This window comes from Oryctolagus cuniculus, chromosome 6, assembly GCF_051225735.1.
Source record: "Oryctolagus cuniculus isolate XC-2025 breed Fujian yellow rabbit chromosome 6, ASM5122573v1, whole genome shotgun sequence".
Classification (NCBI taxonomy): Eukaryota; Metazoa; Chordata; class Mammalia; order Lagomorpha; family Leporidae; genus Oryctolagus; species Oryctolagus cuniculus.
Genome location: NC_142872.1, coordinates 123,353,704 through 123,376,228, shown reverse-complemented (window position 1 = coordinate 123,376,228; position 22,525 = coordinate 123,353,704). Strand labels below are relative to the sequence as shown.

The window sequence follows — 22,525 nt, the reverse complement described above, 5'->3', positions numbered from 1 at the left end:
TCAGAGCTTCTCAAGGACGCTGCACTGTGGCCAACAGAAAAGGCTCACGAGTCCATGCTGATCAAAGAGAGGCAAGAAGTGTTTGTGCATGCCCCAGTCAGGCCTCCAACATTCCCTCTGTGTCTCAGACTGAAGGAATCTGCCTGCCAGATGGGTGGATGCTTGGCTGCCCTCCCTCAGAGCCAGGCCTGTCCTCAGAGGTCAGCTAAGTTCCCATGAACGGGCCCCAGGAGGAAAACTTCTCCAGAAGATCTGACGTCACCACGGGAGTGTGAGGGTGGGCCTGGTGGCCTCCTTTCAGCACCGACTCTGCAGTTCCAAGGAGACATTTTATCAGCGACAGCCCACAGCCCCGATCGATTACTGATCTCACAGACCGCTGCGGAGAGAGATCCTGCCTCTCCGTTTCTCGGCATGCCTGACAGTGTAGGGTGGCGGTGGTGGAGGTGGGGGGGGGGGGGTGTTAACTATCCCTAGGGAACACTGCATGGTATCCTCTGACAGGCTGATGAGCTCTGAACAGGAACCCACACGCAGAGATACAGAAAGCTGCTGAAAGAGCTTTCTCTGAAGGCTGATACTCATCCCTGGAAGCAAACTAGGGCATTCTTAGGGCCGTTCCTGCTAGGAGATTATTTCCAAGCGAGATGTGGAGTTTAAGGATGTGAACACTTATCTTTTGAGAAGCAGGAACCATGCAGGGAGAAACAGTGGACAGAACATGCAGTTGGAGACAGACAGGCCTGGGTTAAAGTTCAAACTCTTTTACTGAGTAACTGGATGACTTTGAAAGAGTCAGGTAAGGCCATTCAACTTCACTTCCTCAATCATGAAATGGGGCTAATGATACTCAACTTCCAAGATGCTTGTAAGGATTAGTGAGTAGTCATTTAATTCTTCATTATCACTGTTAGGTATCTATCAGGATGGTTCCGTGATCAACTAAATACAATTTGGAGGATTTGAAATTGTAAATTTAATAAATCCAAGTTCTCATTATTCTTCTGATTGTTCTTCTGCAAGATGGAATAAGTGGATCACGAAGTCTTTTTCCTAAGGCCCCACCTTGGTTGTGGTTTGGATTATTTTCCCTCCTCCTTGTTTCTTTCTTTTGCCCCTTCCTCTCTTTCCATGAGGCTCTTTTCTTTTTCCTTTCTTCTCCTCTCCTCCCCTACTCTCCCCTTCCCTCCCCTCCCCTCTCCTCTTCTCTTCCCTCCCCTGCCCTCCCTTCCCCTCCTCTTCTTTTCTCTTTTCTCTCTTCTCTTTCCTCCCCTCCTCCCTCTCCCCTCCTCTCCTCTCCTCTTCTCTTCTAGTAAATACTCATCTCATAGAAAATACTTTCCAGCTATGTGACTGGGTGAATACTGTGAGAAATACTGAAGCTGCCCCATAAAGCTCACAGTGCATTTCAGTCTTCACAAGAATATACCACTGCACAAGATACTGGAACAAGAGACTGCATGCCTGCTAATTCCTGAAGGGATGGTCAGGCAAAGACATAGAGATCCACATAGCCCCCTCTTACTGTATGTTGACCTTCATCCGTATGCAGTCAGTGGGTTTTCATGTACACAAATTAAACAATTTGTGTTATGGGAAGTTTTTGAAAGACATCTGAAAGTTTAAATTCAGCTCTGTAACTTCAGCGCATACACTGGCTGCTGCAGAGTATGAAGGGTGCACTCACAGGCAAGCAGCTGTGGAAAATCCATTTCTCCTTTATAAACAGATCTTGAACAGTCTGGGGTATGCAATTTAATTGCAATGGAATGTATTACAGACATTCCCCTGATCATAATAATTATGGGGTTAGAGAAGAATGTTATAGTCTCAATATACTCCTTGCAAGAAAATGTAGTCTCCCTAGAATCCATAAAATGCTATAAATACATTTAAAATTTAATTAAAATTATTATTTCTTTCAGCAACATTATCAAATGAAAAAACATTATTAACAAAACAATTAGAAATTCAACTCATAGAAATTAATTCCTGACTTTTAATCTCTCTTTTCAAGGGGGCAGTTTAATCCTCACTAAATCCTATTGAAAATTAGAATCAGGAGCAGCTAATTAATAGCCTTCTAACCCATAGCTCCCCAGAAGAAAATGCAACTCACAAGAGGGGAGAAGAAGGAAAGAAAACAAAGGACAGCAAAGGAAAGAACATCTCCAATTAAACCTCCAAGAAAAGTATTATAATTTAGTTTGTAAACTTTAACCCACTCTGGAATCCTCAAATTTTAAGTTTAATATGTGACACTAAGCCCATGGAGCTTTGATCTCTTTGGAAAATTTGGATTGGCTGTCAGGATAATTTCAACCACATAGCTTAGGTCAATGTTAATGCATCTGGGGTATCTCCAGGTCACAAGGTACCTGAACTCTGATAATGAGTTTTCTTTCCAAAATGCTGAATGGCTGTATCAAGACAAGCCAATCAGTACTACGTGAAGACGGTATTGCAGGCTCTCCATATGAAGGAATAACAAAAATAACAGCATTTGTCGAGTATTTCCTATGTACTGAGGGCTTTTTGGAGAGTATTTCCATTTATTTCTCCCAGTGACCCCATGAGGGAATGATCGTCACATGTCATTAGCGGATGGAAAGCAGATTAAGCAACTTGTCTCAAGTTAGAGTAGTGAGTGCCATGCAGAGGAGTCAGATTCAGCTGTCTCTGATCGGAAGCCCATGCTCTGCACCTTCCCTCGTTGCCCTGTCCCAGCAAATGTGCTTTTTTTTCCCTTCGGGAAATGGCATGACTCACTCCACTTGCTGCTCTGGGCTCCCACTCCCATTCCAACAAGCAGCTGGAAATTTGGGTTGGAGGTGTCTTGGGACCATTTCAGAAGGTGAATGACAGTCACCAATGCTGCTACTCTGATTGGACCACACTCTGGGTTGGCCAACCCTCCTGGGATGTCCAGCCAGTTCATCTAAAGTCCACCCCTCCCTCTAGTTAATGATTACCTCCCTTACCCTGCTGCCCCCCCTCCCATTTTTTTCTCATAGTAGTTTCTACACTCTAAACTATACTATTATAGTGGCTTAATATTTGTTAACTAGAATGTGAGCTCCCTAAGAGCAGAGACTTTATCTTTTTCACTCCATGTCTCAATGTCTGGTACAAAGCAGATGTTCAACAGATATCTATTAAATCACTGAATGGGTAAATGAATGAATAATGAAACACTTAAAAGGACAGAAGTAGAGAGAAATATTTGTCTCTTTCTCCTTCTCTACAGCAATTTTTAGAAAGTAGATCCTATTTTCTGGAGATTCTACTCTCAGCTTCTGACATGGAAATAAGAAGTGGGTGCCCCTTACCAAAAAACATGTAACAATGCATTTACACATATAAGCGGAGGTCCAACACTCTGTGCAGTACCACTCAGTATATTTTTATACTTTTCACCACCATTTTTCCATAAGGCAGAAAGGTAGGCAGGACATCTTTTCAATGTGATTCAGGAGTGAAGTCCACCAAAGATTATTTAGGAGCATATTCTTCTATGGACTCACTGCTTCCTATTAATGAAAGGTCCTAGATTTAGTGAAGTCACATATGTGTTAACTTCCGGATGTCCAGAAGAGATGAAAATGATTTTTTCCTTATAGAACAGATAACCCCAGGGGCTGGTGCTGTGGCACAGTGGGTTAAAACCCAGGCCTGCAGCTCTGGCATTCCATATGGGCACTGGTTTGAGTCCTGGCTACTCCACTCCTGATCCAGCTCCCTGCTAATATGCCTGGGAAAGCAGCAGAGGATGGCCCAAGTCCTTGGGCCCTTGCACCTATGGAGGAGACATGGAAGAAGCTCCTGGCTCCTGGCTTCAGACTGGTTCAGCTCTGACCATTGTGGCCATTTGAAGAGTGAACCAGCAGATGGAAGACCTCTCACTCCCTGTAAATCTGACTTTCAAATAAATAAAATAAATCTTAAATGAAACCCATATAATCTCAAAAATTCACTGGCCTCTAAGACATTAACCACTGTATTTTTTTTATCTAGCCCAATAAGTATTTTTAGTCATATATATATGTATATATACACACACACACTTAAGTATATATATTTGTGTATATATATGTATATATATTTAAAGATGGCATTTTGGTTTTCATTGGCTTTAGCCATTTGTCTTTTTCTGTTTTAAAGATTTTTTTTATATTTCATTTTTTAAAAAAGATTGATTTATTTATTTGAAAGGCAGAGTTACAGCGAGGCAGAGGCAGAGAGAGATCTTCCATCTGTTGGTTCACTCCCCAAATGGCCGCAACGGCTGGGGCTGGGCCAATCTGAAGCCAGGATCCAGGAGCTTCTTCCAGGTCTCCCACGTGGGTGAAGAGGCCTAACGACTTGGGCCATCTCTACTGCTTTCACAGGCCATGGCAGAGAGCTGGATCAGAAGTGAAGCAGCAGGGTCTCGAACTGGCACCCATATGGGATGCTGGCACTGCAGATGGCGGCTTTACCCGCTATGCCATAGTGTTGGCCCCTAGCCTAATATTTTTATTGTAGTGTATAAATTTAGTTTATCAAACATCATTTGAATTGGTTTTAACATCTTACTCATTCTCTCAATAATTAAAGAATTAAATCTATGATTTGTGTTCAATTTGTATTTTCACAAAAAGTCATGATTTTACCTTTTAGAACATTTAACTTTATCACTACCCATCTACAAACATAAAAGGATAATAACTTTCATATATTCCTTTGCAAAAGTTAAATGACTCACAAAGTCATATTCCATGATTTTATCCATGATTACCCTAATGAACAAACTGGTTATCAATATAATGACTGGCTTTCAGTTAGAAAGTTTGCCTTTTCTCTGTACGGTGTGAATCATCTCCAAGTATGAGGAGAATTGAGGGAAACATATATTTAAATATATATATATATAAACATATATGTGTGTATGTATGTGTGTGGGTATATATATACACATACACATAAACATATGGGTACTTTGAAAAATTTGTGGAAAATTTCTTTAAAAATATGAGCTTATTCTGGTGCAACATTTTCCATAATATGTGGAAAATATATATTGTGCATGGATTTCAAAAATTTTTTGCACCAAGATAAGCTCACACTTTTAATTGCATTTTTCCATGACCTTTTTTCTTTTTTTTTTTTTAAGATTTATTTATTTACTTGAAAGTCAGAGTTATACACGGAGAGAAGGAGAGGGAGAGGGAGAGGGAGAAGGAGAGAAAGAGAGGTCTTTAATCTGCTGGTTCACTCTCCAAATGGCCACAATGGCCAGAGCTGCACCCATCCAAAGCCAAGAGCCAGGAGCTTCTTCCATGTCTCACACTTTGGTGCAGGGGCCCGAGGACCTGGCCAGTTTCTATTGCTTTCCTAGGCCACAGTAGAGAGCTGGATTGAAAGTGGAGCAGCCAGGACTCGAACTGGCGCCCATAAGGGATGCCAGCACTGCAGGCAGTGGCTGTACCCGCTACGCCACAGTGCTGGCCCCTACCATGACCTTTTTTCAAGTACCCTTGTGTATGTTTATATTTTGAGAAAAATACATGAGGGATCTTCAAAATGTTCACAGAAAATGCATTTATGACTAAAACACTCTGCATGGATTTCAAAAGCTTTTGCACAAAATAAAATTGTAATTTCTTTTTTTGTGAACTGTTTTGAAATGTCCACGTTTATATGTAGGTATGTGTGTGTGTGTCTGTATTTGTATAAAATTTGGCTCTTCCTCAATAGGTACCCACCCCTTGATACACTACACTCCTCCCTTGATCTGCCTCACGTCTGACTCTAGATTCCTTATCTTTGAGTTTATGATTTTATGTGTGCACATGTGTGTCATAAACATGCACAGCTGTAAAGAAATGCTCCTAGCTCCTTCCCACTAGCCTCTTACTTACTACCACAAGCAATGCTTCTGCTATAGGGGTGGTTTTGAATCATACTCATGTTTATATATCAGTCCTAATTTATCGTTTTTTGTTTTGTCCATACAGAATCTATCACCCACCCTTTCTTCATGGTCTCACGTCAGTAAAGTTCTTCACCTGTTTGAACCAGTGTGACTCCTTGTAAATGCTTTACTGCAGGTCTCTTCACCTGGGAATTATGAATTATGTTCACTAGGAAAACATTAGGAAAAATTGTTTCTGATAGAGCATATGTGAGAACATTCAATGCACGTGGGTATTCAGGTCTGCAAAGACTCAAAAATTTTTGTAGGATGGAATTTATAATGAAAGTTTCACAATAATCATGGTTTTGAAAATTATGTTCATAAACAGTTTTTGATTTCTTGCTACAAATATTGGGATGATACAAAGCCACTGTGCAATGGAAGGCATTTTTTTCCAGCAACTTTGATATTTGAACTGCTCCTTCTCCCTTACCCATTGATCCCCATCTCTTGTTATGTGGCAAGGAGAAACAAAGACAAGTGGAATACATTACATGGGCATACTGTTTTTGAACTAATTCTTATCCTAAACATAGAGAATTGGGCAAGGTTGGCTGACAGGTGTACTGCAGATATACTTGGGTGGCAAGGAGTTGAAGCCTCAAATTTTGCAGCCATTGTTCAGTGTTTATGGTGTTGGAGGCCAACTGGTCGGTTATGTCAGAGAGGTCATAAGGGAGCATCTATAAATCTCTGACTAGTGATTTTCACTTCTATAAGGCAAGATGACCAATTTATAAAAATCTAAGGTTCATAATTATGCATTCAAGCACATAATCCATCAAAAAAGAAGAGGTCCATGGCTTTTATAAGAGGAAACCTTGACTTCCCAATAATTTACAATCTTTGAAAAGATAAAGATAGTAGACAAGGAAGTTCTTAAAGTTCAAAAAAAAAACTTTGGATACAACTATACTAATACAAAAGGATGAGTTACCATGGGATTGAATAGCTTGCTTTGCTATTGATAGGGATCTGACTGGATATATGACAAAGATAAGAAGCAACACGCATTTCTTTTTATGAAGGTCTACTTGAGGATTAGTATTTTTTCAAATTAGAATCAGTCTTGAGAACCTGTAAAAGCCCTTCCAGTTATAAAATGTTGTGAATCTCCATTACTTTTCCAAAAATTACAGCAGGCTAAAATTGTCCTTTTAAAGGACTCTAAAATAAATTCACAGTGGTTAAATTGTACTTGGTTATGAAGAGAAATGATATTATTTTGGAGATGATACATCTAATAATTTTAGGGGTGATATCAAAGAGGGCAGCTAAGCTCTCCACAAAATGTCTCTTGGGGGCCATGGTTCATCACAGAAATATGGGTAGGATGGACCAAGAGTCTGAACCAAAATGGGTTTTCAATTCTGCAATTTCAATTCTGTCAAGGTCACAAGAAGTCATATCATACATAATAGGAGATAAATATATAGAAGAAAGTTTCACCATTTAAAAATATCATCTGAAAAGATGCATTTAAACATGACAATAGGTCTGATCTGATTTCATCATCATTTAAAAAATCATCTATTATTTTTCACTTTATGTTTCTGTGTGGGAGCAAACTGTTGAAATCCTTACTTAAGGTATACTAAGCTGATCTTCTGTATATTAAGATAATCGAAAATGAATCTTGATGTGAATGGAAGGGGAGAGGGAGTGGGAAAGGGGAGGGTTGTGGGTGGGAGGGACGGTATGGGGGGGGAGCCATTGTAACCCATGAGTCGTACTTTGGAAATTTATATTCATTAAATAAAAAAAAATAATCAGAAAAGACGCATTAAGATAAAAGCTTAAGAACCAAAGGATGACATGCATCATGTTCAGAAAAATGAGGACAGTGTCATGTGAACCGAAGTAGAGGTAGCTCAGTCCAGTGAAGAAAACTGACCTGTGTATGAGTGTCTCTTGATTCTTTTATATTTTCTGGATTTGTTTATATGTCGGATAGCATGAATTTATCCAAAATAAGTATGTCTATGCTTTTGTGTAGGGCAGCTGGTTACAAAAAAGATCACAAATTACTTGGCCAATGTCACAAAATTTCAGCTTTCCCCAAGATCAGCAAGGAGTACAAAAACAATGGTGAATACAGTCCATGCTTGAAGCCACAATTGTTGAAAATGAAAAAAAGGTTAGATGCTGGCAATGGCAGACACATCGGTGAATGTTTAACTGAATTATTATTATTTACTTATGTAAATACCCCTTTTCTTTCTTGGTCAGCTGGCAGTTCCCAATTTGGCAGCAAAATCCAACCCCTGTAACTGACTATCTGATAATGGGATGTGATTTTTTTTTTAATATCAAACCTTATAAATTATAACCTTCTAAGAATAATTAAGCAGTGAGGGAATAGGTGACCTAAACATGAAAAGCTCTGTGAATTTCAGAACAGAGGAAAAGAACTGTATAAGAAGGAGTTTGGGAAATGACTATGTGTTTAATGCAAATATATTTCACTTAAAGTAGAAGGTTGGTTCAAGGAATATCCATGAAAGGCCTAGGCCCACAAAAAGCTCCCAGCCCATGGCAATCCATTTATAGAGATGACACAAAGATGAGATGCAAATTTAACATTGAAATGCAGCTCAATTCTCAAAGCTCTTTATGATTGACCCTCATTAATGTAATTTTTAGGACAATGCTTGTAATGAAGAAACAATGATTATTCTTAGTAGCCACCCAAAATTTAATTATAGTACAGTTGATTAAATGCTTCTGTGGCAAGATAAACTGCAATTTATACATTTCTGTGTGTTCTTTAAAATAAAAAGAGAAAGGCTGCTGATGATAAAAGATGCTAATGGCTACTTTGTGGGGGTAATGTGCTTATTAGCTGTTTTGTCACTCATACTCAAACTGCAGAATGATGGGGTAAAGTAAATGGGGCTGAGATTTGCTGCTGCAGACCCTGAAAGAGTTTCCAGTGCAGAGTTTATAAATAACTCCAGGAGTTCTGCTGGTTCTCCTCATGAGTTATTTTTCCGTAAAGCATTTGGAATTCTTGACAAAGGTGGATGGGAAAATATGCTGTCTTTCACTAATTAAACTGCTAAGAAAGGCTCATTATGGAGGACATGGAACACGAAGCACGAATTATTTTCTGTTTAATTTCATGCAGTTGAGAAATAATCTTCAAGTTGTTGTGAATCAGCTCAATGTGTACTCATTTAAGGCAAGGTAGCCACTGGCAGATTCTTTCAAACATGACTTGCATACAAAGGCTGTTGAAAAGGGATCATGTTCATTCAAACTGACATCTATTTACTGTGAAGTACCAAGGGGCCTTGATGGACTCTGGGAATATAGTGTTGAACATCATTTCTTAGGAGGTACCTGCTCTCATGGAACTTTCAATCTAATGGAATACATCCTTGTAGAAACGAAGTTGACCAGGAAATAAAAGGACAAATCTAACATGGCTTGAGATTCTGCAGATGAAGATTAAAAAGAAAAAAAGGCTAATTTCCAACCAGTGGCTGATTTAATGTAATCAAGGTGTGCAGGGTGTGTCAATGGATGGACTGGGCTATTTCTATGTGAGCATGGAACAGAGATTGGAAAACAGTATTCCTTGTTTGTCTCTGAAGAAAATGCTGAAAAAAGTAACAGAATCAGAACTGCAGTCACAACCAGAATTTGCTAAATACTTTCTGTGAGCCATGGCTTGTACTAAATGCTTAGATGCATTATCATCAAATTCTCACTATGTCTTATAATTACTATTCTTTCTTTTACAGAAGGATGGACGACAGGATGTATAGACTTTTTGCCCTGTGAGGATTTCAAACTCTTTCCTCTTGTGGATGAAGGATTTAGGAGTGGGAAGCCCCAGCTTCTGGACAGAACAAGAAGGCAATTCAATGAGGCTGTCATCCTCAGATGGTCCTCAACCACACCAACATCATCTTTTCTCGCCCAGGAACTTCTAACATGAGCCTGTGCTTTTGAAATTCCTTGTACTGATTTCATGTTAGATGTGTATATTTTCAAAATTGTATCCTTCATGGCTTCCCTCCCTACTGATTTTTAGGATTATTTCTCTCTGTAGAGAAATCCTTAATCCTTTTGGGAATTTTATTTTCACAAATATCATGTTTTTTGAAGAGAACTTCTCTGGTCCATTCATCACCCAGCATATGAATCATTTCATTAAAATGAAATAAAAAACTCATGTTTCATGTTCCACATCCTTTATCATGAGGCCTTCTTAGCAGTTTCAGTAGTGAACATTCCTAATAGATGGTTGTTCCTGTTGTCTCTTGAATACTTATGTTCACAGAGAGAAACAGTAATTTCCACAGTATCTTATGCTATCCAAAAATGCATTCATTCAGTAGTAACTACATTCATAGAAGGCACTGATGGAAAAATTTTAAGCAAAAAACTACGACAGTTGCTTCAAGCCTCTGTCCACAAGGAAGCCCCAAAATGGAGAGCCAGGACTTACACACCAAGAGCTAGAACATGAGATCCAACGTTCTGTAAGAGTTTAGGGGACAGAAAGATCCATTTCAATTGTGATGCCCAAGAGATCAAGACAACCCATGCTATTGATTCATTCTCTGATTAACCACTGGAATTCACTGTACTGCAAAACCTTGGAAAGAGTAAGATGACAGCAAGTGTTAATATTGCTAATTTTATTTTGTATGAGTGAGTGAGAGTGAGAGTAAGAGAGAGTAGGAATAAGAGTGAGAGTAAGAAAGAGAGTGAGAGCGAGAGAGAGAATAAGAGAGAGAGAGAGAGAGAGAGAGAGTCTATTCTCTGGCTCACACCCCTACCCAAATGCCCACAACAGTTGATGCTGGGCAGGAGCTTGGAATTCAATCTGAATCTCCCATGTCACGGAAGGGACCTGAGTACAAGCCATCACCTGCTGCTTCCCAGGGTCCAGGACTTGGAGCCAGGCCTTCCAGTACTGGATGTTGACATCCTAAGCAGCTTCCTAACTGCTGGATCAAATGCCTATCCTGTTTCTTCTTTTTATGTATAATTTGCATAGGATAAAAAATATTCATTTTAAATGTAACTTTGAGACATGCTTTGACAAATGCACACACCTGTCTAGCTAGCACAGCATTTAAGACATTGATTTTAATTTATTAAACCAACCTTAAATTTCCAAGATAAATCCCATCTGGACATAGTGTATTATTGATTTGCTAATATTTTGTTAAGGATTTTTGTGCTTATGGTCATGAAAGATGTTGGTCTGTAGTTTTCTTAGTCTGGCTTTGGAAACTTTGTAATACTGGTCATAGTGAATGAGTTGGGAAAGATTTACTTCCTCCTCTGTTTTCTTCAAGTTTGTGTAATAGTGTTATTATTTATCTCTTAAATATTGGATAGAATTAGCTAGGGAACCACCCTGGTTTGGAGTTTTATTTGAGTGGAAGTGTCTACTTATAAATTCAATTATTTAATCCATGGGACTATTTAGGCTTTTTATTTCTTCTTGAAATAATATTAGTAATTTACATCTTTTAAGGTATTTGTGTCATCTAAGTTGTCAAATTTATTGGTGTGTTTGCTCATTCATGATTTTTTAGTATTTTTTAAATGACATGATGTAATGATGCCCTGTTTTATAACTGAAATTGGCAATTTATATCTTCTCTTTCTTCATGACCAGTCTAATAGTTTATCAGTTTTATAGACTCTTCTCAAAAACAGGTTCAAAATTCGTTAATTTTTCTCTATCATTTATTGTTTTCTATTAATTGGTTTTCAGTCTTTCTGATTTCCTTCCTCTTAGTTAGGGTTAATATATTTTTTCTTTTTGGAAACTAGATAGTTGATTTTAGAACATTTTTCTTTTTTAATACAAGCATTAAAATTGTAAATTTCCATTTAAGTACTGCTTTAGCTTCATTCCACATATTCTGATTTGGTGTATTCTTATTATCAACAAAGTTTAAAAAATTCCCAATTTCCTTATTATTTCTTCTTTGATCCCTGGTTTATCAGAAATGTGCTAATTTCCATATTTGGAAATATTCTTGATATCTTAATGATTTTCATTTTTTACCTAATTCTGTAGTGGTTAACAAACATACTGTCTATGATTTCAACTCTTATATTTACTGAGACTTCTTTTATGACAGCATATGGTTCATCATACTGAATGCTTCATGTCTACTTAAATTTTCTTTAAGATTGATTTTATTTATTTGAAAAGCAAAGCTACAGAGAAGCAGAGGCAGAGAGATAGAGGTCTTCCATCCGCTGGTTCTGTCCACAGACAGCTACACTGGCCAAAGTTGCACCGATCCAAAGCCAGGAGCCAGGAGCTTCCTCCGGTCTCCCACGTGGGTGCAGAGGCCCAAGCGGGCTCAAGTGGGCCCAAGTGGGCCATCCTCCACTGCTTTCCCATGCCATTGTAGAGCTGGAATGGAAGTGGAGCAGCTGGGACTCAAACAGGCACCCATATGAGAGTTGGCACTGCAGGTGATGGCCTTACCTACTACGCCACAGTGCCAGCCCCTCATGTCCACTTAGAAAGGATTATATACTGCCATTGCTGTATGTAGAACTCTCTGCAATATGAGTTGATCAAGTTGGTGGATAGGATTGTTTGAATCTTCCACAATCAGACTGACTTTTCATCTACCTGTCCTAACAGTTGCTGAGAAATGAGTATTTGAAAACTATTGATTTGTCTAGTCTTTCATCCTCTCACATATTTTCTCCACATATTTTTGAAGATCTGCAATTAGGCACACTCATAATTAACAGAACTATGTCTTATTGACAAATTGTTATTATGAAATCTCCTTCATACTGTTAATAATATTAATTTTGAAGAATACTTTTTCAGATAGTTCAGGTATGGTAAAATTTGTATGTTCAAAATTTGCTGTACATCCCGATTATTTACTTGCAAACTACCTGTGTTTTGATATTTAAAAAGCATTCTTTTAATAAACAGCATATAGTTGGATCTTCCTAATTATATTCTTTTTGACATTTTCTCTCTTTTAACTTGGTGGCACTTAATCTATATATGCTTAATTTATTAATGTTATGCTTGAGGTTAAGCCTCCACCTTGATACCTATATTGATTTTTTTTGTTCTGTTACCTACCTCCCATATTTTTTCCAAATTCTACTTTATCTTCTTTATGGTTTATTTATTATATCTTTTAAAGTGATTATTCTATCATTTACCATACATTTTAAATGTGTGGTAAATAGTTATTATGCACTTCATGTATTTAAAAATTTTGTAACAATATACTTATATTTTTTCTCTTTGACCTTTAAACTGTTGATATTATACATTTATCTGTGCATATTTTGCTTTTTAGAGGTATTTTAAATAAAATATCTTTTATATTTCTTTTCATTTGTCAATTTACAACTCCCACCCCCCTCCATTTTTTTTTTTTTTTTTGGAGATCTGAGTTTCCATTTGATGTCATTGTATTTTGACTTGATAAATCTTTTTTAACTTTCCTATAGTTCAGTTCTTCAGATGAATACTTACTCATCAAATTTTCATTTGACTAAAATATTCTTAAATTTATTCTCTTTTTTGAAGAAAATTTTTTGCTGATTATGAATTATAGGATGTGAGTTTTTCATTTGAGCACTTTGAAAATGTCAATCAATGTCATTACTTGATATTATATTTTCCCACAAAAACAATGATTATTTTTATCTTTTTCTTTTTAATGAAAAGTTTTTATTATCTCAAAAGCTTTTAGGTTTTGCTTTTTATTTCTCGTTTCCAGCAAGTTGATGATAATGATTTTCTTGCTCTTTATATGTTTTGGATTTTATTGAGTTTCTTGGATATGTGAGTTTATAGATTTTTTTTATTTTTTTTTTTGACAGGTAGAGTTTTAGACAGTGAGAGAGAGATACAGAGAGAAAGGTCTTCCTTCCTTTGGTTCACTCTCCAAATGGTCGCTATGGTCCGTGCTGCACTGGACCGAAGCCAGGAGCCAGGTGCCTCTTCCTGGTCTTCCATGCAGGTGCAGGGGCCCAAGCACTTGGGCCATCCTCCACTGCCCTCCCAGGCCACAGCAAAGAGCTGGACTGGAAGAGGATCAACTGGGACTAGAACCTGGCACCCACATGGGATGCTGGCCCTTGCAGGCGGAGGATTAGGCAAGTGAGCCATGGCGCCGGCCCAGATTTTTATTATATTTAGAAAACAGTTGAAATTAATTCTTCAGTTTTTTTCTGTCAGCACCCTACTATTTTCTGGGACTCCATTTACATATATGTTAAACTGCGTGATGTTCCCATCAAACATGTTTCTCAACAGTATAGATAAGGGTTTAAAAATAGTCAAATCTCAAAATGTCAACTTAGCTCACATACATTACACTTTTTCTATGCTATTAGTTACCACAGAACAGGGAAAGGGCTGTTCATCCATATTAGTTTCTTGGATTTTATCTTCAGTTTGAATTGCTTCTATAACTATATTTCAAGTTCAAGTTCAATCTCTTTAATTTCTTATTTGTATTTTTTCTGAGATAGATTTGTATTTGACACTTTATAAAAAGTTTCCATTTCTCTTTTCATTATGTTTATTTTCTGCTTTAATAAAAATTTTAATTAAAATATTTAATTGAAATATTTATTTTTTGAGGTAATGTATTTTTTTGACAGGTAGAGTGGACAGTGAGAGAGAGAGAAAGGTCTTCCTTTTCTGTTGGTTCACCCCTCAATGGCCGCTGCGGCCAGCGTGCGGTGGCCAGCGCACTGCGCTGATCTGAAGCCAGGAGCCAGGTGCCTCCCCTGGTCTCCCATGGGGTGCAGGGCCCAAGGACTTGGGCCATCCTCCACCACTCCCAGGGCCACAGCAGACAACTAGACTGGAAGAGGAGCAACCGGTACAGAATCCAGTGCCCCAACTGGGACTAGAACCTGGGGTGCTGGTGCCACAGGCAGAGGATCAGCCTATTGAGCTGTGGCACCAGCCGAGGTATTTTAAATTTATATTTATATTTATATATGAATATAACAGCAGTTTATATTCCTTATCAATCAATTTCATCATCACTATCATTTCTTGGGCTGCTTTTAAAAAGTTTTCATTTATTTATTTGAAATTGAGGGAGAGATAAATACAAATGAGAGACAGATATATTTCTATCTATATGTATATAGCTATGCATATAGATACACATATGTATCTATATATGCACATGTATATGTATATAAATGTATATCTATATATATCTACATATAGATATATGTATATGGATATATCTATATGTATATAGATAGAATTGTAGAAAGATAGATAGATAGGTAGATAGTTAAACTCTATGTCTCATCCATGAGATCACTCCCAAATTTCTACAACAGCCAGGGGTTGGCCAGACCAAAGTCAGGAGCTGGAAACTCAACTCAGGTCTCCCTTGTGAGTGTCAAGTACCCAACCACTGGCCATTATCTGCTTCCTCGGTGTACATTAGCAGGAAGCTGGAATCAGGCGAGGATTCTAGATTGTACCCATAAGGGATGCAAGTATCCCAGGTAGCATCTTAACCATTATGCCAAAAGTTCACTCCATGAATCTGCTGCTTTTTTAAAGGTGAACAAATATTGTGTATTTCATATATGCAAATTTAGGAGTATAGTGATACTTTCCACCTTAACCTCCCTCCCACTCTACCTCCTCCTTCCTTGCTTATTCTTTCTTTTAATTTTTATAATGGCATATTTTTAGTATATTTTATAATCATAAGCTTAACACTCTACTACATAAAGAGCTCAACAGATAGCAACAAGAAAAACAAAACAAATCAGAACAAAACAAACTAAAAAACACTGCTTCTCAACAGTATAGACAAGGGTTTTAAAAATAATAAAATCTGAAAATGTCAACTTAGCTCATATACATTACACTTTTTCTAAGCTATTAGTTACCACAGATCAGGGAAAACATACAATATTTGTCTTCTTGGGACTGGCTAATTTCACTAAGTATAATGGTTTCCAGTTGCATCCTTTTTGTTGTAAGATACAGGATTGCATTTTTTCTTACTGCTGAGTAGTATTCCATTGTGTATATATATATATCACATTTTCTTTATCAAGATGGACATCTTGGGTGATTCCATACCTTAGCTATTGTGAATTGAGCTGCAATAAAGATGGGGGTACTCCTAAATCTTTCATATGTTGATTTCATTTCATTTGGGTAAATTCCCAGGACTAGGATGGCTGGGTCACAGGGTAGATCTATTTTCTTATTTCTGAAGGATCTCCATACTGTCTTCCATAATGGCTGAACTTGATTGTTTTCCTAACAAGAGTGGATTAGGGTAACATTTTCCTCACATGCTTGCCAGGATTTTTTTTAAATTTCTGTATGAGAGCCATTTTAACTGGGGTGAGGTGGAACCTCATTGTGGTTTTGAATTGCAGTTCTCTGATGGGTAGTGGTCCTGAGCCTTTTTCATGTGTCTGCTGACCATTTGTATTTAATACATTGAAATATGCTTGTTCAACTCCTTTGCTCATTTCTTAACTCTATTGTTTGTTTTAGTTGAGTTTCTTGAGCTCTTTATAGATTCTGGATATTAATCCTTTATCAGTTGCATTCTTTGAAAATATTTTCTGGGGCTGGCGCCATGGCTCACTTGGCTAATTCTCCACCTGCAGCGCTGGCATGCCATATGGGCACCAGGTTCTAGTCCCGGGCTGCTCCTCTTCTAGTCCAGTTCTCTGCTGTGGCTTGGGAGGGCAGTGGAGGATGGTCCAAGTGCTTGGGCACCTGAACCAGTGTAGGAGACCATGAGGAAGCACCTGGCTCCTGGCTTCAGAGGACCTTTCTCTCTGTCTCTCTCTTTCACTGTCTAACCCTGTCAAATAAAAAAAAAATAAAAAAAAATAAAATATTTTCTCCCTTTGTGTTGGTTGCCTCTTCACTGTTTTGAATGTTTGCTTTGCAGTGCAGACGCTTCTTAACTTTATTAATCTTCTTTGTGTATTATTGTTTTGATTATATGTGTTTCTGGGGTCTTCTGCAAGAATTCTGCTTATGCCAATACTTTGCAGAGTTGTCCCAATGTTATCCTCTAGTACTTTGATGATATCAGGTCACAGATTTAGATCCTTGATACATTTAGAGTAGATTTTTGTATAAAGTTAGGGTAGGTGTCTTGTTTCATATTTAGCACGTGGAGATCCAGTTTTCCCAGCACCATTTGTTGACAAAACTGTCCTTCCTTTAGGGACTGATTTCAGCTCCTTTGTCAAAGATTAGTTGGTTGTAGATGTGTAGATTGACTTCTAGGGTATCTATTCTGTTCCATTGGTTTACATGTTTATTTTTGTGACAGTATCAGGCTGTTTTGTGTATAACTGCCCTGTAGTATGTCTTGAAATCTAGTATTGTGATGTCTCCTGCTTGTTTTTGTTGTTTAAAATTGCTTTAGCTATCCAGGGCCTCTTCTGTTTCCATATGAATTTTTGGCATATTTTTTCCTAGATCTGAGAAGAATGTCATTGGCATTTTGATTGAGATTGTACTGAATCTGTAAATTGTTTTGGTAGTATGGATATCTTCCAATCCACAAAATGGAAGATTCTTTCTTTAGTTCTTCTTCTATTCTTTTTAAAATATTTTTTAATTTTCATTGTAGAGATTGCTTACCTCCTTAAATTTATTGCAAGGTATTTAAAATTTTTGTAGCTATTGTAAATGGTACTGATCTTACAGGTTTGTTCTCTTCCATAGCACTGTCTAAATATACAAAGGCTATTGATATTTTTTTGTTGATGTTATAACCTGCAACTTTACGAAACTCTCTTATGAGTTCCAATAGTTGCTTAGTAGAGTTTTTTTGGTTTCCCTACATATAGGATCATATCATTTGCAAAAAGGGATAATTTGATTTCCTGCTTTCCAATTTTTATTCCACTTAATTCTTTTTTTTCCTAATTGCCCCGGCTAAAACTTCCATAACTATATTGAAAAGCAATGGTGAAAATGGACATCATTGTCTGGTTCTTGATCTTAGTGGAAATGTTTCCAATTTTTTCCCCATTCAATGTGATTCTGGCTGTGGGTTTGTTACATATTGCCTTGATTGTGTTGACAAATATTCTTCCTATACCCACATTACTCTGGTTTTTATAATGAAAGGATGTTGTATTTTTTCAAATGCTTCCTTAGCATCCACTGATAGAATCATATAGTTTTTATTCTTCAAATTGTTAATGTGATGTCACATTTATTGATTTGTATATATTGAACCATCCCTGCATGCCAGGCATAAATTGCACTTGGACTGAGTGAATGATCTTTTTGATAATTGTTGGCTTTGATTAGCTAGTATTTTGTTCAGGATTTTTGCATATATGTTCATAAGTGATATTGATCTATTATTATCTGCTTTTTTTCTAGTTTTGGAATTAAGGTGATGGTGGCTGCAAAGAAGGAGTTTGGGAGGATTCAATTGTTTTGCATAGTTTGAGCATAGGAATTCAATCTTTAAAAGTTTGGTAGAATTCATCAGTGAAGCCATCCAGTCCTGGGCTTTTCTTTGTTGGGAAAGACTTTATTATTGATTCAGTCTGTGCCTTGTTTATTGGTCTAGTTAGGTATTCTATGTTTTCATGATTCAATTTTGGTAGATTGTATGTGCCCAGAAATCTATCTATTTCTTCTAGATTTTCTAATTTCTTGGCATATAACTGTTTGTTGTGATTTGTGATGATACTTTTTATTTCAGTATTATTCATTATAACATCTCTGTCATCTCTAATTTTATTAATTTGGGTCCTTTCCCACTTTTTTTTTTTGGTTAGTTGGGACAATGATGTATCAATTTTGGTTATCTTTTCAAAAGGTCAGCTCTTCATTATGCTATTTTTTTTTGTATTGCTTTTTGGTTTCAATTTTGTTTATTTAATTTGAATTATTTACTTCCTCCTACTGATTTTGGGTTTGGTGAGTAGTTTTTTTTCCTAGGACCTTGAGATGCACTGATAGATCATTTACTTGATGACTTTCCAATTTCTTGATATGGGCAATAATTGCTATACACTTCCCTCTTCACACTGCCTATGCTGTATCCCATAGGTTATGACATGTTTTGTTGTTATGTTCATTCATTTCCAGGAATTTTGATTTCTTTTTCTTTTTTGACAGGCAGAGAGGACAGTGAGAGAGAGAGACAGAGAGAAAGGTCTTCCTTTGCTGTTGGTTCACCTTCCAATGGCCGTCATGGCCAGCGCGCTGTGGCTGGCACACTGTGCTGATCCGAAGCCAGGAGCCAGGTGCTTCTCCTGGTCTCCCATGGGGTGCAGGGCCCAAGCACTTGGGCCATCCTCACTGCACTCCCTGGCCACAGCAGAGAGCTGGCCTGGAAGAGGGGCAACCGGGACAGAATCCAGCACCTTGACCAGGACTAGAACACGGTGTGCCGGTGCTGCAGGCGGAGGATTAGCCTATTGAGCCACGGCGCTGGCCAATTTTTTGATTTCCTTTCTGATTTCCTTTCTGATTTCTTCTATGACCCATTGTTTATTCAGACCCATCATTGTTCAGTCTCCTTGTATCTGCATATTTTCTGGGGTTTCTTAAGTTGTTCATTTCCAGAATTTCATTGTGGGCAGAAATACTACATGGTATGATTTCATTTTTTTTGAATTTGGTGAGGCTTGCCTTATGGCCTAGCATATGGTCCATTGTAGAAAAAGTTCCATGCACTGATTAAAAGATTGTGAATTCTTTATCTGAGCAATGAAGTCTTCTCATAGATATCAATTAAGTCCATTTAGTTCATAGTGTCAATTAGCTATGCTTTTTCCTTTTTTTGCTTAGCTGATCTGTCCATTGATGAAAATGGGGTGTTGATGTGCCCAACTATTGTACTGGAGTCTATGTCTCCCTTTAAATCCATTATCATTTCTTTTATTTAGCCAGATGCCCTGGTAATGGGTGCATATACATTTACTATAGTCACATCTTCCTTCCCTTCATCATTACATGGTGCCCTTCTTTTTCTCTTTTAACAGTTTTTGTGTTAAACTCTATTTTGTCTGATATCAGGATGGTTACCTCTGTTGTTGTGTTCTTTCTACTAACATGGAATATCTTTTTCTATCCTTTCACTTTCAGTCTATGTGTATCTTTGTTGGTGAGGTGTGCTTTTGGCAGACAGCAGATTGATGGGTCTTGTTTTTTAGTCCATTCAGCCAGTCTGTATCTTTTCATTGGAGAATTTAGGCCATTTACATTCAAGGTTATTACTGGTAAGAAATAACTTAGCTCTGCCATTTTCCCACAAATATTCCTATTGTTTGCTTTGGATTTCCTTTGTACTTTTACTAGGAGATTTTCTGTCTTTTAATTCTTTTATAATGACGACTATCTTTTCATGTTTTTCTGTGTTGCACATCCTTACGCATCATTTGTAAGGCTGTATGAATGTGATAAATTCTTTCAATTTCTGTTATGCAAGGTCTTTATTTCATCTGCATTAATAAATGAGAGCATTTCAGGGTTGACAGGATCTTTTTAATTTTATTTTAAGCATTGGAGTATGTCTCGTCATTCTCCCCTAGCCTGTAGAGTTTCTGATGAGAAATCAGCTCTAAGTCTAATTTGAGATCCTCTAAGGTAATGTGATATTTCTCTGGTGCATATTTTAGAATATTTTCTTTATGTTTTACTGTTGATTTAAAGTATGACTATATTGTATTGTGCTAAAGATCTTTTCTAGTAATTTCTGTAGGATTTCTATGTACTTCCTATGCTTGGACGTCCCTTTCTTTCTCCAAATTAGGGAAGTTTTCTATTATTTTTTTTTTTTGACAGGCAGAGTGGACAGTGAGAGAGAGAGACAGAGAGAAAGGTCTTGCTTTTCCGTTGGTTCACCCTCCAATGGCCGCCGCGGCCCGCGCACCACGCTGATCCGATGGCAGGAGCCAGGAGCCAGGTGCTTTTCCTGGTCTCCCATGGGGTGCAGGGCCCAAGCACCTGGGCCATCCTCCACTGCACTCCCTGGCCACAGCAGAGAGCTGGCCTGGAAGAGGGGCAACCGGGACAGAATCCGGCGCCCTGACCGGGACTAGAACCCTGTGTGTCGGTGCCACTAGGCGGAGGATTAGCCTATTGAGCCGCGGTGCCGGCTGAAGTTTTCTATTATTATTTCACTGAATAGGCCTTCTACTCCTTTCTCTCTTTCCACATGTTCAGGAACTCCTAAGATCTGTAATGTTGGATCATTGATAGTAACTCATAAATCTTGAATACTCTTTCATTTTTCTTTTCTTATCTTTTCTTTCTTTCATTCTTTTTTTTTTTTTTGGTCTGACTGAAAGATTTTCAAAGATTTTTCCTCTATCTCTGATAATCTTTCTTCTGCCTCATCAAGTCTGTTGCTGAGGCTTTGCACTGTATTTTTTATTTAACATATTGAATTCCTCATTCCTAATATATCAGCTTAATTTCTCTTCAATATCTTTATCTCATGGGAAAATTTTTCATCCATGTCACATATGGATTTGACTCTTGAATTTGCTTCTCATTGTTTTTGAGTAATCCTATAATCATTTTTTTAAAAATTTCTTTTTAGGCATTTCAACAACCTCTTTGTCTTCACATTCTAATATTGAAGTGTTGTTGTTTTCCTTTGGGGAGCTATATTGTTTTCCTTATTCATGCTTCTCATGTTTCTATGTTTATTTTTTTTTTTTTTTTGGTATTTGTGGGACTGCTTGTTGGCTTTTTCTTCTGATGGCTTTCATCTTTGAAACATGTCTCTGTGGGTTAGTGGAAAGTCTGCTAACCCAGTGCTATTCACAGGTATGTGGTGGGTGGGGCCAGGGAGCCCTGGTGAATTTGGGTACAGTCAAGAGTCCAGGGTGAGACCCATGTTATGCTTGGTAGATCTCCTTTTTCAGCAATGTTAAGGTATGATCTTGTCAGCTAATGTGACCCCTGCCTCACCCCCTCTCTGCCAAGGTGATCAATGCCCAGGGTGAGCCCACAGTGACTGCACACTTCACCCTTGCATTTGCAAAAACTACACTAAGGATCTGTATGGTCTTCAGTGTGAGCACAGAACCATCTGTCCACACGCAGTGCAATCTAAGCCTCCGAAGCCAGACACAATGATTGCCCAGAGACCCAGCTACATCTCATGCTCTATCTGTAGTCACAGAATTCCCACAGTCATAGTGTGCAGGGTTCTCACAGTCACTGGGATCAGTGGATTTACTCTCAGCCCACAATGCTGCTCTGTCCATGGAGATAGCCTAGGCATTCCCAAATCCAGCTGCCTGTTGGTGTTCCATCTTGGCAGTTTCAGTAGAAATGCCAGTGATAAAAGGAAAAGGGAGAGCCTCACAGGCTTAAGTGGGCACCTTGCCCCCTGCCAAACTTCCAGGTCATACTCGTCCAGTGGGGACGGTGGATTTATCCCTCACATTGAATCTCTTAGCCACCTGTGTAGGAGTCATGGCAGCCTATATTCATCTTTTAAGGTAGTGCTTCTTCTCTATGATTTGCTTGGAGCCCTTGTGGGGAGGGGGGATGGGAAGCAGGCAATGTGTTCTCCCTTCCAGAGTTTAGGTGGGCACCCT

The 22,525-nt window shown here is 38.1% G+C and overlaps 1 protein-coding gene and 1 pseudogene across 4 annotated transcripts in view; one reads left to right on the top strand and one right to left on the bottom strand.

Moving 5' to 3' along the window:
* CPQ (carboxypeptidase Q) overlaps positions 1 to 22,525 on the bottom strand; it is a 601,598-nt gene that overhangs the window by 9,300 nt on the left and 569,773 nt on the right. The gene's annotated exons all lie outside the window — the stretch shown is intronic.
* Positions 1 to 22,525, top strand: part of LOC108176545 (large ribosomal subunit protein eL19 pseudogene) — a 43,786-nt pseudogene that overhangs the window by 198 nt on the left and 21,063 nt on the right.